Source organism: Ictidomys tridecemlineatus, chromosome 8, assembly GCF_052094955.1.
Source record: "Ictidomys tridecemlineatus isolate mIctTri1 chromosome 8, mIctTri1.hap1, whole genome shotgun sequence".
Lineage (NCBI taxonomy): Eukaryota > Metazoa > Chordata > Mammalia > Rodentia > Sciuridae > Ictidomys > Ictidomys tridecemlineatus.
In genome coordinates this window covers 153577972-153590819 of record NC_135484.1, presented here as the reverse complement: position 1 = coordinate 153590819, position 12848 = coordinate 153577972, and the positions used below count along the sequence as shown (strand labels likewise).

Sequence of the window (12848 nt, the reverse complement as noted above, 5' to 3'; positions counted from 1 at the left end):
AAGCGGCGAATAGGCCTGGTGTGTGTCACGGACACAGTGACGATTGGTGAGACTTTCCTTCTGACTGCTCCATCAGAGAAGGGGAGGCGGCCCTGTGGTGGATTCTTTCGGGTGAGGGCAGGGATGTGAAAGCAGAAGAGGTTCTTGCCCAGGAGGGAGAGCCCTGAGCAGTGGGGAGCCTTCTTCACGGGCCCAGAAGGAGGTGGCTCCTCCACCAGCATTGGATCCCAAGTCCCTGCTCCAGACTGATTGACCATCTACCCACCTTCCTTCCTTCCTTCCTTCCTTCCTTCCTTCCTTCCTTCCTTCCTTCCTTCCTTCCTTCCTTCCTTCCTTCCTTCCTTCCTTCCTTCCTCCTCCCTTTTTCCTCTCTGTTCCCTTCTTCCCTTTCTTCCTTCCTTCTTGATTTCTGTTGCTCATTTTTACTGTGGTGCTGGGGATGGAGCCCAGGGCCTCCCCCACACAAGGCAAGTTCTAACCTTGGTCCCACACCCTCAGCCCCAGGAGAAGGGTGCTTAAGACACAAATACAACTGAAATTTCTCCCCTTCTTTAAGAGAGAGCTTTGGAGTCAGACATAAGTTTATTTTAAAATAAAGTGTAATGTGATATTTGTTTTGCACCCGGGTGTGGTAGAAAAAATTCCGCACCCATTGTGCATGTTTAAAATGTAAATGACAACAAGGAAATTGTATACCCAGGCATGGTCTGGGGCCACGGATTAACGGGAATAAAGCTTCCAAGTGCCAGTCCGTTTCCTGATAATGATTACTCACTCTTGAAAGCCTAGACCAGTGCTGTGAGCTGAGTGGCATAAACAACAGAGGTACTTGTCTCCCCATGGGGCTCGGGTTCTGGGACCAGGTGTGAGCAGGGCCACGCTCCTCTGCAGGCTTCCAGGGGATTGGTCCCAGGCCTGTTCTCCAGCTGGGGTGACTCCTTGCCTCGTGGCAAGCAGCTGAGCTCAGCCTTCACGTGACATTGTCCCTGTTGACACGTCTCCAAGTCCCTCTTTCATAAGGATACCAGCCACACTGGACTAAGGGCCCACTCAACTCTAGTGGGACTTCATCGTGACTGATTTACATCTTTGGTGGCCTTATTCCCGGGTAAATTCACATCCTGAGGTTCTGGAAGTTAGCATTCAACACATGAATCTTCAGGGAGGTGTGAAACAAAAGTGTTACATTTGTTTTTTGAAACATCAACAATCTTGTGTCCTCTGGAGAGCTCAGCTCCGAGTCAGTCACCAAGATCTTCAGTGGACCAACGTCTTTGAAATGCATGTTCTAGGAAGGTCCGTAGGTGAAGAGAGGCTCTGCTGCATTTTCTGCTTTCCCGCTGCCTCTGTCCACCTCTAGTGACTTCAGCATGCCCACGTAACTTGCTGACCAGCTACGGGAGCTGCAGGAGAGGCAGAGTTCCATGGATGATGAGGATCAGCACGTGCACCTCGGTGTGTTTGGAAGAAAGTGAATCTGATGCTGCTCCCTGGTTCCTGCTCTCTCACCTACCTGGAGGGTAGAAAAGTCCAATACAGGTGTTCCAAGGGATATGACAAGGTTATTCTCCTGATGGTCAAGGCAATGCGTTTTCTAAACCCTGTGATGGAGGGACGCCCATTAGTCAGCGTGCGGTCGCTGCTCACAGCTTCCAACGAGCTACATATTTTCACACCATGATCACACCGCAAACTAATCGGAGGGCAGAGAGTTTGTCTTCTGTCTTCTCTTGTTTCCTGACAATATCTCATTATTTGTATAATACAGGTGTTCCTTGACTGCCTAGGGATACTTTTGAGTTTGAGAGCTTGGTCTGTGACCCAGAGTATTTCTTGAGATTCAGTTTATTAAAATATAGTAACAATGTCTTAAACATGACACTATAATCCATACATTGTGTAAAGATAATTCAAAACTCAATCGGTATATGATTTTATATGTCTTTTCTTGTCTATTTAAGATTTGTTCAGAGGTGAAATGGGCAGGTGTGTGATTGTTTGCTGTTGCTGTGTAGACTTGGGCCAGTTGTGAGTCTTCTCTGCTCACACTTAGGTGTGCAGCCCTACCATTGCTTTCAGTCAAAGTGTGGGTTAGTAAGTACAATACATCCAGGCCCGAACATTAATAAATGCCTCAATCTTCATTCTATAAAGACTTTTTCGTCTCTGCCAACTTTGGGGTGGATTCCTGGTCTCAAAAACTTTGTATAGGTAGGATTCTGTCTTTCATTATTTCTCCTCTCAATCACTTCTGCCAGCCTGGCAAGGCATAGATGTTTCCAGTGTGAAGTTTGAGAAGGGTGGATAGGGAAGGAATAGGGCAGTCTTATCTGACCACATGATTTTCTTGTTTCTGGGGTTTGTGGATAGTTAAAAGCTCTTCCGTCCTGGAGCAAGGTCATGTGTGCCATTCCTGGGACCTTGCAAGCCGAGGTCTGCCATGATTGGGAGTGTCCCCTCTGTTCCTTTCCACTTCCTTTAGGTCTTTCAGTAGCTCTTGGAAGCTTAGCACATAATTCCAGGAACTTAGCATAAGCCTCCTGTGCGCTGGCTGTATAAGTGGTCCTAGTGCATAAAAAGCAAGTGCCCCACCTTGTCTTCCCCTGCTCTGTGGTCTACCTCTGTTCCTTGGCAAAAACTGCTCATCTTTTGCTGAATCCAGTGAAGTTCTTTCTCCTCTTCCACTGCCTGCTTTAGTTGTATGAGGCTGGGCCCAGGCCCTAGACTCTATGGTTCTCCCCAAAGCCACAAGCACATCTGAGACCTCTTCTGAGTGTTCTTCTCAGATGCTCAGAGGAAAGACGATAGTAGGTCAGTCCTACTGTTGCTTCTTGGGGTGGGACATGGACCCTCAACAAACATCATTCTCTGCAAAAATTGAGATATTCACCAATGTTCCCTGCTATTTTTCTATGATCTGTGCACTCTATGTGTTAACTGGACTGCAATCACAAATTTGAAGGCCTTCCTTACTTATATTCACAAAGAGTCTTATCGTTTTTGCATTTTAACAGCCCAGACAGATAAGAAGGCAAGTTATGATGTCCCCAGTTGATGGATGAGGAAATCCAGGTGCAGAGAGAGTAAGTCACTGGTGTGAGAACAGATGGTGGCTCAGGGGAGACAGCGTAGACCCCAGGTTTCTGGTTGCATGGAAACAGCTACTTAATTTCCAAAGGGATCATACAGCCCTGAAGAAGCTGGTGCATGTTGGGAAAATGGCAGAGTGAAGGAAGGAGAATGAACAGGAGGGAAGGAAAAAAAAACAAACATTTTTTTCTATTTTTAATTTTTTTAAATTAAATCACTGGCCTTTCAAATAACTGCATCTGTGATATTTTATATTTTCATAAAGGGGCCTGGGCAAAACACCCGTGGACTAAGGATAACTAGACCCAAAGGACTCCTTCACCAGTTCTGTTGTCTTCAGCCAGACAGTGGATGACATAGGAGACTGAGGCAGGAGGATTGCAAGTTCAAGATCAGCCTCAGCAACTTAGTGAGGCCCTAAGCAACTTAGTGAAGTTAGTGAGACCTTGTCTCAAAATAAAAAAAAAATTAAAAGGGCTGGGGATGTGAATCAGTGGTCAAGAGCTCCTGGGTTCATTTCCTGTAGCACCAGCAACACACACACACATACACACACACACACACACACACACACACACATTGATTGTATGCAATGCAGTGTGCCAACAAGATCATGTTGATACTGAGATAACAAGTAAAATTCTTATTTCAATTTAATTTTTAAAAATTTATCAGTACAAATGCAATTTAAATCGGAGCTAATGAAGATTTACAGACCTTAAATCTCCAGGAAGTTACCCGTTCAAAAAGCTGGGGGGCCCACCAAACAAAAATCTAGCCTTGCAAGAGCTCCTCCTCCTGCCCCTCCACCCAAGCCCCCCGACTCTCTGGTTTATTTTAAGCCCAGACAGAACAAAACCCTGACTGTTCCTTAACAAGTGAGAATGACTGGCCCAGACACACAGTAAAACATTGTGACATGCGAGCGTGCACGCCCCTAATCCAGATCTCGATCCACACAAGCTTCTCCCTGGCTGGCTGGCTCAACAAAGGGCTGTCTGTGCCTGCTTCTCGCCACGGCTGAGTGCCAGTTGTCTTAAATCCAGTGCTCCTTGAACCCCAGCCGCTCATGGCTGCTTCGAGGGCCACCCGTAATGCCTACACCACGAGCTCACCGAGGACCGGGTTTAAACCAGGGCTCCTTGGCCATTCTCTGGACATTTGAGCTGCATCCTTGTCCCTTTCTGCCTCTCTCAAGCCCCCAGAGGTTCATGGCTCTGGCTCCCTCTGCCCACAGCAGCTGTGTTGTCAACAGGGACAAAGTCACCTTCCTCTGACAAAGTCACCATGCTCTGAGCAAGTCGAGCCTGTGTTCATCTTGGGGACAGAGCCCTGTCCAGAGTATGAAACCACATGGAGTCCATAGGAACCCAATGCCTGCGCAAAGATAGACTGAAGACTGCTTTGGAGAGGAGAAAAGGGAGAAGAATTTGACAGTAGGGCTGAGAGGCATCCCCTGCCAGGAGCTGGCCTGCGTAAGCCCTTGATGTGATGCCCCCTCATCCAACAAGGTGGGTCGTCTCCTTCCATGGAGCTGTGTCATCCTCTCCTCTTGCCAGTCACTTGTTGAAAAATAAAAGTAGAATTGCTTCTTTCTAACTGTGGAAGTGATATGTTTGCTATAAAAATCTAGAACCAAAAGACGATGAAGAAGAAAATAAAAAGCAGATCATTTAAGTTCCCCCGCTTCTCCCCTACATACACACTACTGTTCATTTGGTAAACAGAGTATTTTTCTTCAATGAAATATTTTGAACATATTTTATCAGTATGTTACTGATAGTATGATTTTACTATCTGTCCAGAATTTTATATGAAATATGATTCTCTGTTTTACTGAAAAAAATACTGTATTTTTTTCGTTTGCTCCAGAGCTTTGGAGAGGATGCAGTGATGGTTTAAAGTTGCCTAGTAGCTGGAGGGAGAGACTCACCAGAGATGTGGAGGCTTCTGCAAGGTCGCGGGCTCCAAAGGCTCCTAGTGGTATGTAAGGGTGAGCCTTTCAAAGAGATGCTCCCCCCGTGCAGCCTGCAGAGATGGACGCTGGGGTCACCCATCCTCCTGATGAGTTTCATCTCTGCATCTAGGAAGTGGCTGTCCAGGAAGTCACGGAGATGGGGTCAGTGCAGAGCACACAGGGAATGCACATTCCAAGTCAGAGAGAAGAGGGTGTGAAAATGCAGGGGCAAGGAGGGCTGGTGGAGGCCTCACCTTGTCGGGCTAACTCTTTTGGATCTGGGAGTTCACGTTCATTGATTGGCAATAAAAAGCTAACCATGGGAAGGGGCGTCGGTTGGTCTGGTGATAGATGATGGCCAAGAAGATGGCCCTGGAGACTGCAGCCAGAGAGCTGGTTGGAGGATTGTCAGAGGCTGGAAGAGGGGAGTCCTTGAGTCTGTCCAGTCCAAACACTGTTGAAACAGGCTGCAGAGCCAGAGGACGGCGTGGCCCGATGCCATCGTGACGTATTTAACCATCCTCTACAGTGGATCTTTTTGGATGTCAAAATTTGTTAGATATTCTAATTAGCATTGTAATGGAAATCTTTGTTGCTACATTCCTAATTATTATGACAAATAACTAGTAGTAGGATTTTTAAGTAAAAGAAATGCACCCTTCAAAATATTTTGATATTTGTTAAAACTCTTCCTACTTCATATATATATATATATCTTTTTTTGAAAAGCACTCCATGTCATGTTCTCCATGAAGACTGTTTTGAATGTACAGAGCTAGTCTTGCATCCTATTGGTCTTAATACGGCTTCATCAACCCATCTTTAAACTCTTAGGCACCGTAGGGTACAAGTAAGAGAATTCTTTCATGTGCTCATGCTGGAATATATTAATGCATTCAATTTATATGTCTATCTCTGTTTCCTCTCTTTCAAGATTAGTTCAAGGCTATATTCATTGTAGGAAGTCAAGAGCGTGTTTTTTGTGGATCCCATTCATTTGGAAAATAACATACAGACTACTCATGAAGAAAGTCTTGGGCACCTTATTTAATTTTCAAATTCCCTGTGTTCTGCTTGGAAATGTTTATCTTAGAAGAAGGTAGACATTGTTATCTTCACAGCAGAGTCATTATTCTGCAAAGAATGAGTGAAATTGTCTGGTCATTTGTAAAACAAGCCTTCAAATTCTATTTTGCTAAACTATTTAGCTTCAGGGGGGTTATGGCCATTCCAAAATTAAGTTTCTTTTTTTCTCAGAGATTTTTCTTCTCTGCCAGACCCTGTTTTTGCCATACAATAATCATCATTGATTTCTTAATTGTGCTCTTGATTTGTATGTAACAAAATAGGGCAGCAAATTTGATTGGAATGATTCGGGCTGTGTTGTCTGTGTGTGTGTTGTCACTGCAAGGGGCTTCTTCCCCTCCAGTTTGTAGGACAAGGACATGTTATGCACACTCCAAGGTGGCCATCCACTGCCCCCTCCTTCACGCACACGTGCGCACACACACACACACACAAAAAAAAAAAAAAAAAAAACACGGCCTTGTCAGTGTTTTTTTTTTCTAATCCAAATGACTTCATTTTTCAGGGCATAAAGAGCACCTGTGAGTAAATGCAGCTCTTGGTCTGAAGCCAAGGTTGTGGAGTTGTGCTTCTCTTCATTTAATCGTTAGCTTAATAATCAAAGACACAGAATGACAGAGCTCAAAGTTACCTGGGAGCTGGGCTCACCTGCTGGAAGGCGAGTGTTTTGAGCCACCAGTTGCTGCCCAGCTGCCGTGTCCCACACGACCTTTGACCACATTTGTGAGACGTTTGCCCAGGTCTGGCTAGCTACCCTGGGACGGAGGCAACAGCCGTGGGAGGTGTCCGTGGAGAGCCAGAGGAGTGGGGCAGGAGAAGAGCTCTTTGAGCACCCCTGACAACCTAGCTTACAGTTCACGGGAAGAGAGAAGTCCAGCCGGGCACGGTGGCGCACACCTGTAAACCCAGCAGCTCAGGAGGCTGAGGCAGGAGGATGGCAAGTTCAAAGCCAGCCTCAGCAAAAGCAAGGAGCTAATCAACTCAGTGAGAACCAGTCTCTAAATTAAACACAAAATAGGGCTGGGGGTGTGGCTCCGTGGTTGAGTGCCCCTGAGTCCAATCCCCCGTTACTCACACCCCACCCCCCAAAAGAGAGACGCCTGTAAAATGGTAATAAGTCCTCAGCTCCTGGTTCTCCCCAGAGGGGGCTTCTCTTCCAGTCTCAGTCCACATCAGTGACTCTGGATCTCAGCTCTTTCCCATTCAACTCCCTCCCTCAGAGGACGGGGCTTTCCATGGAGACAGTTTTCTAGATGCAATGAGCACCTTCAGTCTCTAAGCAGAGCGGGCTCCGTGCACCTTCCCTGCTGACTGATACACACATGGGAAAGAATCACTTCTTCAGAAGGAAAAGGAAAGTTCATGGAAAGTTCTTTGTAAGATTTTAAAAATGTGGAGCACAGTGCATCTCTTGGGATCCATCCAGGGACCCGAGCGTCTTGGAGGAGGCGGAAGGGATTTATTTTAGACATTTCCTCTGGCATAGAGCAGGAAGCAGGTGAGGAATTTATGGGAGCTGTTGCCTCTGCATATGGGGGTGTGACTGAAGCCAGGGCAAGTAGTGGGGCTGGCGGTGACAAGAAGCCGGGGACAGGCTGAGCTGGAGTCCATGAGGGGAAACGGGAACTTACAACTTTTTATTTGCATTGCATTCAATCCCTGAAATTAGGGTGACTGATGCCCCATGTATGACCCTCAGTGAGGGCCAGAGGTCTCCCAGGGGCAGGGTGTGGGAGCTGCGGACCTTGCAAACCTGGATGCTTCCCCATGGCAAATGGAGGTGGGGTGCCTCAGCAGCCTCTTCCCGAGTGGCAGCGGGAGCTGGTGCCCACCCCAACCTCACGTCACATCCCAGGCATGTTTCCCTCAGGCCAGTGTCCCCACAACAGGACAGGACGTCCAGCAAAGGCGCTCCTCCGGGCTCTGTGGACACAGGACAAAACCCACCCAGCAGTGATGGTTTGGACTCCTTTTCCACTTGGCCTTGAACTTCATATCTGAGAGATTAACAAGCGGCTTCAGGTTCTCATACTCTGCTCCTCTATATCCCCATTTCTTTTTAAAGATGTCATAACATCTAATGCAGATGTCCTTCCTCGTGTTTCCCCACCTAGGAAGCTGCTGATGATCCTGTAGCAGGGCACAAATGCCTTGCTCCAAGAAGTTTCCTGTGTGCTCAGAGACAAGACTTGACTGTGGCGCCTGGGACCGAGCACCGTGCACTGTGGCTCCTTGCACATGTCATGCGGCAAGCAGCTCGTTCGCGGCAGGAATTCGCCTTCTCCGAGGCAGCCGTTCTCTTTGTTTTTCCTCTCACCACATAGAAGTAAATGTGTTTGACATACAATAAAAATCATCTGACTTCACTGTGCTGTGGAGTGGACATGAGGGCCCGATGATGGCCACAGGTTGTCAGGAATTCCTGCAAGATCACGTAGAATAGGAACATTCCTTATCCTACCTTGACAAAAATACCTTCCATGACGTCGAGCAATCAGAACACACTCATCGAAATTGTCAATCAGACACGTATTTTCAGGAGTGAAACCGCCACGTGGGCTGTCCTGATCTCAGTTTCGGCCTCACTCTGCCAACTCCTCGTAAGGCCGGTGACTGAGCTGCCTGTGGCAGACCACAGGACGAGCTATAGACCACACAACACCCTGTGGGTCACACAGCAGGCTCCAGACTACCCCAGACTACACCCTGCTCTCTAGCTTGCACTGCATGTTCTAGAGATCATCACCCAGTCTCAACCCGCCGACGGGATCTCGACTACACAGCACACTCGACCACACCACACATTCTAGACGGTACCACAGCCCTAGTGTGCACTGCAGGTTCTAGGATCACAACGCACTGTAGACTATACAACATGCCCTAGGCCACCGGACCTATTCTAGATCACAGTGCCTATGTTCTAGATGGTGCCTCTAGCAATGCTCTAGTCCACATGGAATGTTCTAGACCATACCGTGTGCTCTAGTCTGCACTGCATGTTCTAGGGTACACCGAATGTGGAACGAGGTCATCGACACAGACGTTTTTAGACATAGCAGGTCTCATTGATCAGGATTGAATGACACTTGTAAATAATAATTAAATTTTGAAAAGTACTCAATTAACAATTAAAATAGAAAAATATGGAAAACACATGATTTCAGTTGGGTGGATAGCAATATAAAAGTTAGAAATGAAATACTGAAATTCATTCCTTAGGACTCTAGAATATAGGAAGATATAGGATACACATCTTATAGAGATGCCTAACTTAGTTAATTAACTTAATGCCATCACAGAAAAGTGCAACTATTATTTTCTACAGAGAAGATAATTGTAAAATATACATGGAAAATACATCAGCAATGATTCTTGGGGAATACATAGGAAAAAGAAGAGCTAATGGTGGGTGGAGGGCATCTAGACCTGCCAGGAACCAACCCTGGTGATAAAGTCTTCATAATCAAAGCAGTGTGGTCGTGGGCAGGAACAGGAGAACACTGGATCATGGTGGCAGGTGTAGACATTGTAAGTGAGCACAGTCTCCTGGTGTTCAAAGGATACTCTACAATGAAAGGGACCTGTGTTCCTTGGAGAAAAGGCTCCTCACAGGGCTGTTGCAGAAATGGGGTGACATGCATGTGGAATGTGTTGTGTGCCAGGAAGTCCATTATATTATATAAAACATATTTAACATAAATATAAACACATTTTTGAATGCGTTTGAAATTTTTGGTAATAAAATGTTCTTAAAATGGTTCTCAGTGAAATGATTAAACACTTAAATAATTTATTTTAACTCTAAAATTAGTCTTATTTTAAAATATACTTTTCAAAATTTTGGGCTTGACATTTGGTGTGGGGAAAACCGAGACAGTGGTGCCGCAGTCTGGATGCAGCAAAATAACCGGCGGGGTGAAGAGCAACTTGTGTAGATTGATACAGCAGGAGTGGGAGCCGTTTATTGTAGGACAACAGAGGTATTTATACATTCCACACAGCTTATCTAATTAACATAAACTAGATACAGCAGTCAACCAATAAGGAATCTCCACACTTAATGGCTCGCTGGCGTTACTTCACAAACCACTCTCTCTGCAAAATGCCAGGCGCCATCCAGACTTGTTTACAGACCCTAACACAGTGGTAGAGAACAATAGGTCAGCTCTGCTTGTAAACGCAGCTCCTTTTAATAGCGCACATGCAAGGCAGCTGGTTGAGTTGAAGCTCCTGGGGAATTTTCTTTAGGCTGGCACAATGTATCCATGAGCAATCATGCTGTTCTTCATAGAATCAAACACCCATAACAGAACGTCCAGAGAACATACATCACAAGTTCATTTCCAACATCAGGGATGAGTTTGAGTTGCACCATCTACATCTTTTTCTTGGAAAACAGGACACAAATAAAAAGACTAGATGCCATACCAGCATACAGGCCCGTGCCCAGAATCTCAGCTACTCAGAAGACTGAGGCAGGAGGGTGGCAGGTTCAAGGCCTGGGAAACTTAACAAGACTCTGCTTCAAAATAAAAAGGAATTGAGATGTAGCTTGAGGGAGAAAGAAAGAAAAGCTCTATAGTATTGTTTACTTGAAAGGGAAACTTTATTCCTGGCACATCTTTGGTGATGACTTTAATTAAAGTTCAGATGTTGATGACCACATCTCATGGGTTTATTAAAATACTGTGCAAGAAAACTGTTTCAGTAATAGGGAAGATAGAAGGACAGACACATTCTCTTAGACTCTGGCACTTAGGTGCCACTGCCATTTCCCTTCTCCCTTTTAGTGTGAAGATTGACCAGTCCACCCATGATGAGCAGCCCCACTGCAGCTGAACAAGGCCCACAGAACCCGGGAAGGCAGCCTCCCCTTTGCGCACCGTGACAGTGGCCTTCCTGAGCCGCCCTGCTCCTGTGTGCTCCGATCCTAGTCTGTTCTGAGTGCCGGGTGAGGAACAGCAAGGCGGTGCCTAGCCAACAGCTGGCCTTGGGACTCTGCAAGGGAACTGTCAGGGCAAAGCGGCTGGTTCACACTGTGCTTCACTGTGGAATGACTTTTCCAGGGAAGGATCCCAGAAAGTGGGTGAAAGCTTTAAAACTCAAGCGTCACAATATGATTTTTAAGGTTCATTTTAGTTTCTGTGTATTTTTCCTTAAGAAATCCAGATTGCTTAAGATACAGGGAAACCTGGTGGTATTAATATAATAATAACATATAATACCTGGGGATAAAAGATCTTGAATTTTTATCTTCTTTTTTGATACTGGTAACTGAACCCCGGTGCGCTTTACCCCTGAGCTACATCCCAAGCCTTTTTCAATTTTTTTAATTTTGAGACAAGGTCTCCCTGAGTTGCTTAGGGCCTCGCTAAGTTGCTGAGGCTAACTTTAAACTTGCAATCCTCCTGGCTCAGCCTCCCAAGCACTGGGATTACAGGTGTGCATCATCATGCCTGGCTTTATATCTGTCTTTTGAAACATAAATTTATGTATCAGATAATAAAGTACTCTGCCCCAGGAGTCTCAGTCCTTGCCCTAAAGAATTCCTAGAGAGACACAGTAGAAAAATGAGTTTATAGAACTATGGGAGTGAAAGAACCTAAATTTAAAAATAGGGCATAAAGGAAATTTAATAAGAAATAAATTAATGGAGATAGACATTCAAATAATGAAGAAAAACTAGGAAGAAGAGGGTGCTATCTTCAAACACAATACAGACAAATAATATGTTTAAAAATGTGGGTAAATATGTGGGTCACATGGAATAGATTATTTCTTGGCTCTGACCCCCAGGTAAGTCTTGTAAAAATTACCTTTTATGCCCTGTGTCACAGGTGAGTGTTTCCCATGACTGCGCATCTAGGTTGCCTGCGGCAGGCCAGGTGCAGGCATGCTGTCCTCACATAGGTGGTCACTGCATACTTTGTCACTCTTGAGAATGTCTTCTTAACAAATTCTGTGAGTCGTCTGTGTGTGATATGTGGCTTTCCCTCTGTTTACAGTGTGTCTGTGTGAGAGAAAGGAAAGATTAGAACTTTCCTAACATGCCTCCCAAAACATGGTTTTTGCTTGGTCCTTGATCTCGTGGGGTTCCGGTGTTTGTTCACTCTCAGGCAACTTCCTGGAGGAATGGCCCTGGTAGGAGGTGGGTGGAGTGGTTTAGCCAACACTTGGCTCTTTCAGGGTCCTCCCTGGCTCTGGAGCTGACCCTGCCCCTGTGCCTTTTACTAAGTGAGCCAGCTTCAGTGGGTGGAGCTGCCTTTGTGCCCCAGTATAGACACTTGCGCCCCCTCCCCTTCTTGAATGTTTCACACTATCAACAAATATTTGTCACGCACTTATTATTTTGCAAGCATAATGGTGCAGCAGTCTGCTAGTACAGGAGGGGCACTTTTCAAAGCAACTGACACAACGAAAACACATTTGAGACACTTACAGGTGAAATAGCTGGCTGAAAACTGGAAGGAGACGCAGTTGCTCTGTTTCCCTGACAAGCGGCAGAAGCCGGAGCTGGAGGGGTGTGTCAGGAGATGGCACGCTGGCAGCTCCATTAGTGGCCGGAGAAGCCAGGCACATTCAGAGCGGAAGAGCTGCATTAGTCGGGTGTCCACAGAAGTGTGTGACACAATCTGGTTCTGCCATCAGGACTGAATGTGCTTTTCCCAAATATGCTCCACTGAGGACCCAAAGGACGCGGAGACGGTGATTCCTG

The 12848-nt window shown here is 46.0% G+C and overlaps 1 long non-coding RNA gene across 1 annotated transcript; it reads left to right on the top strand.

Moving 5' to 3' along the window:
- The first annotated feature begins 3985 nt into the window (after window positions 1-3985).
- Window positions 3986-9932, top strand: LOC110599290 (uncharacterized). The gene is made up of 3 exons (XR_002485289.3): window positions 3986-4601; window positions 4963-5073; window positions 8248-9932. It is a non-coding gene; the product is annotated as an uncharacterized LOC110599290 (long non-coding RNA).
- Window positions 9933-12848: the final 2916 nt, after the last annotated feature.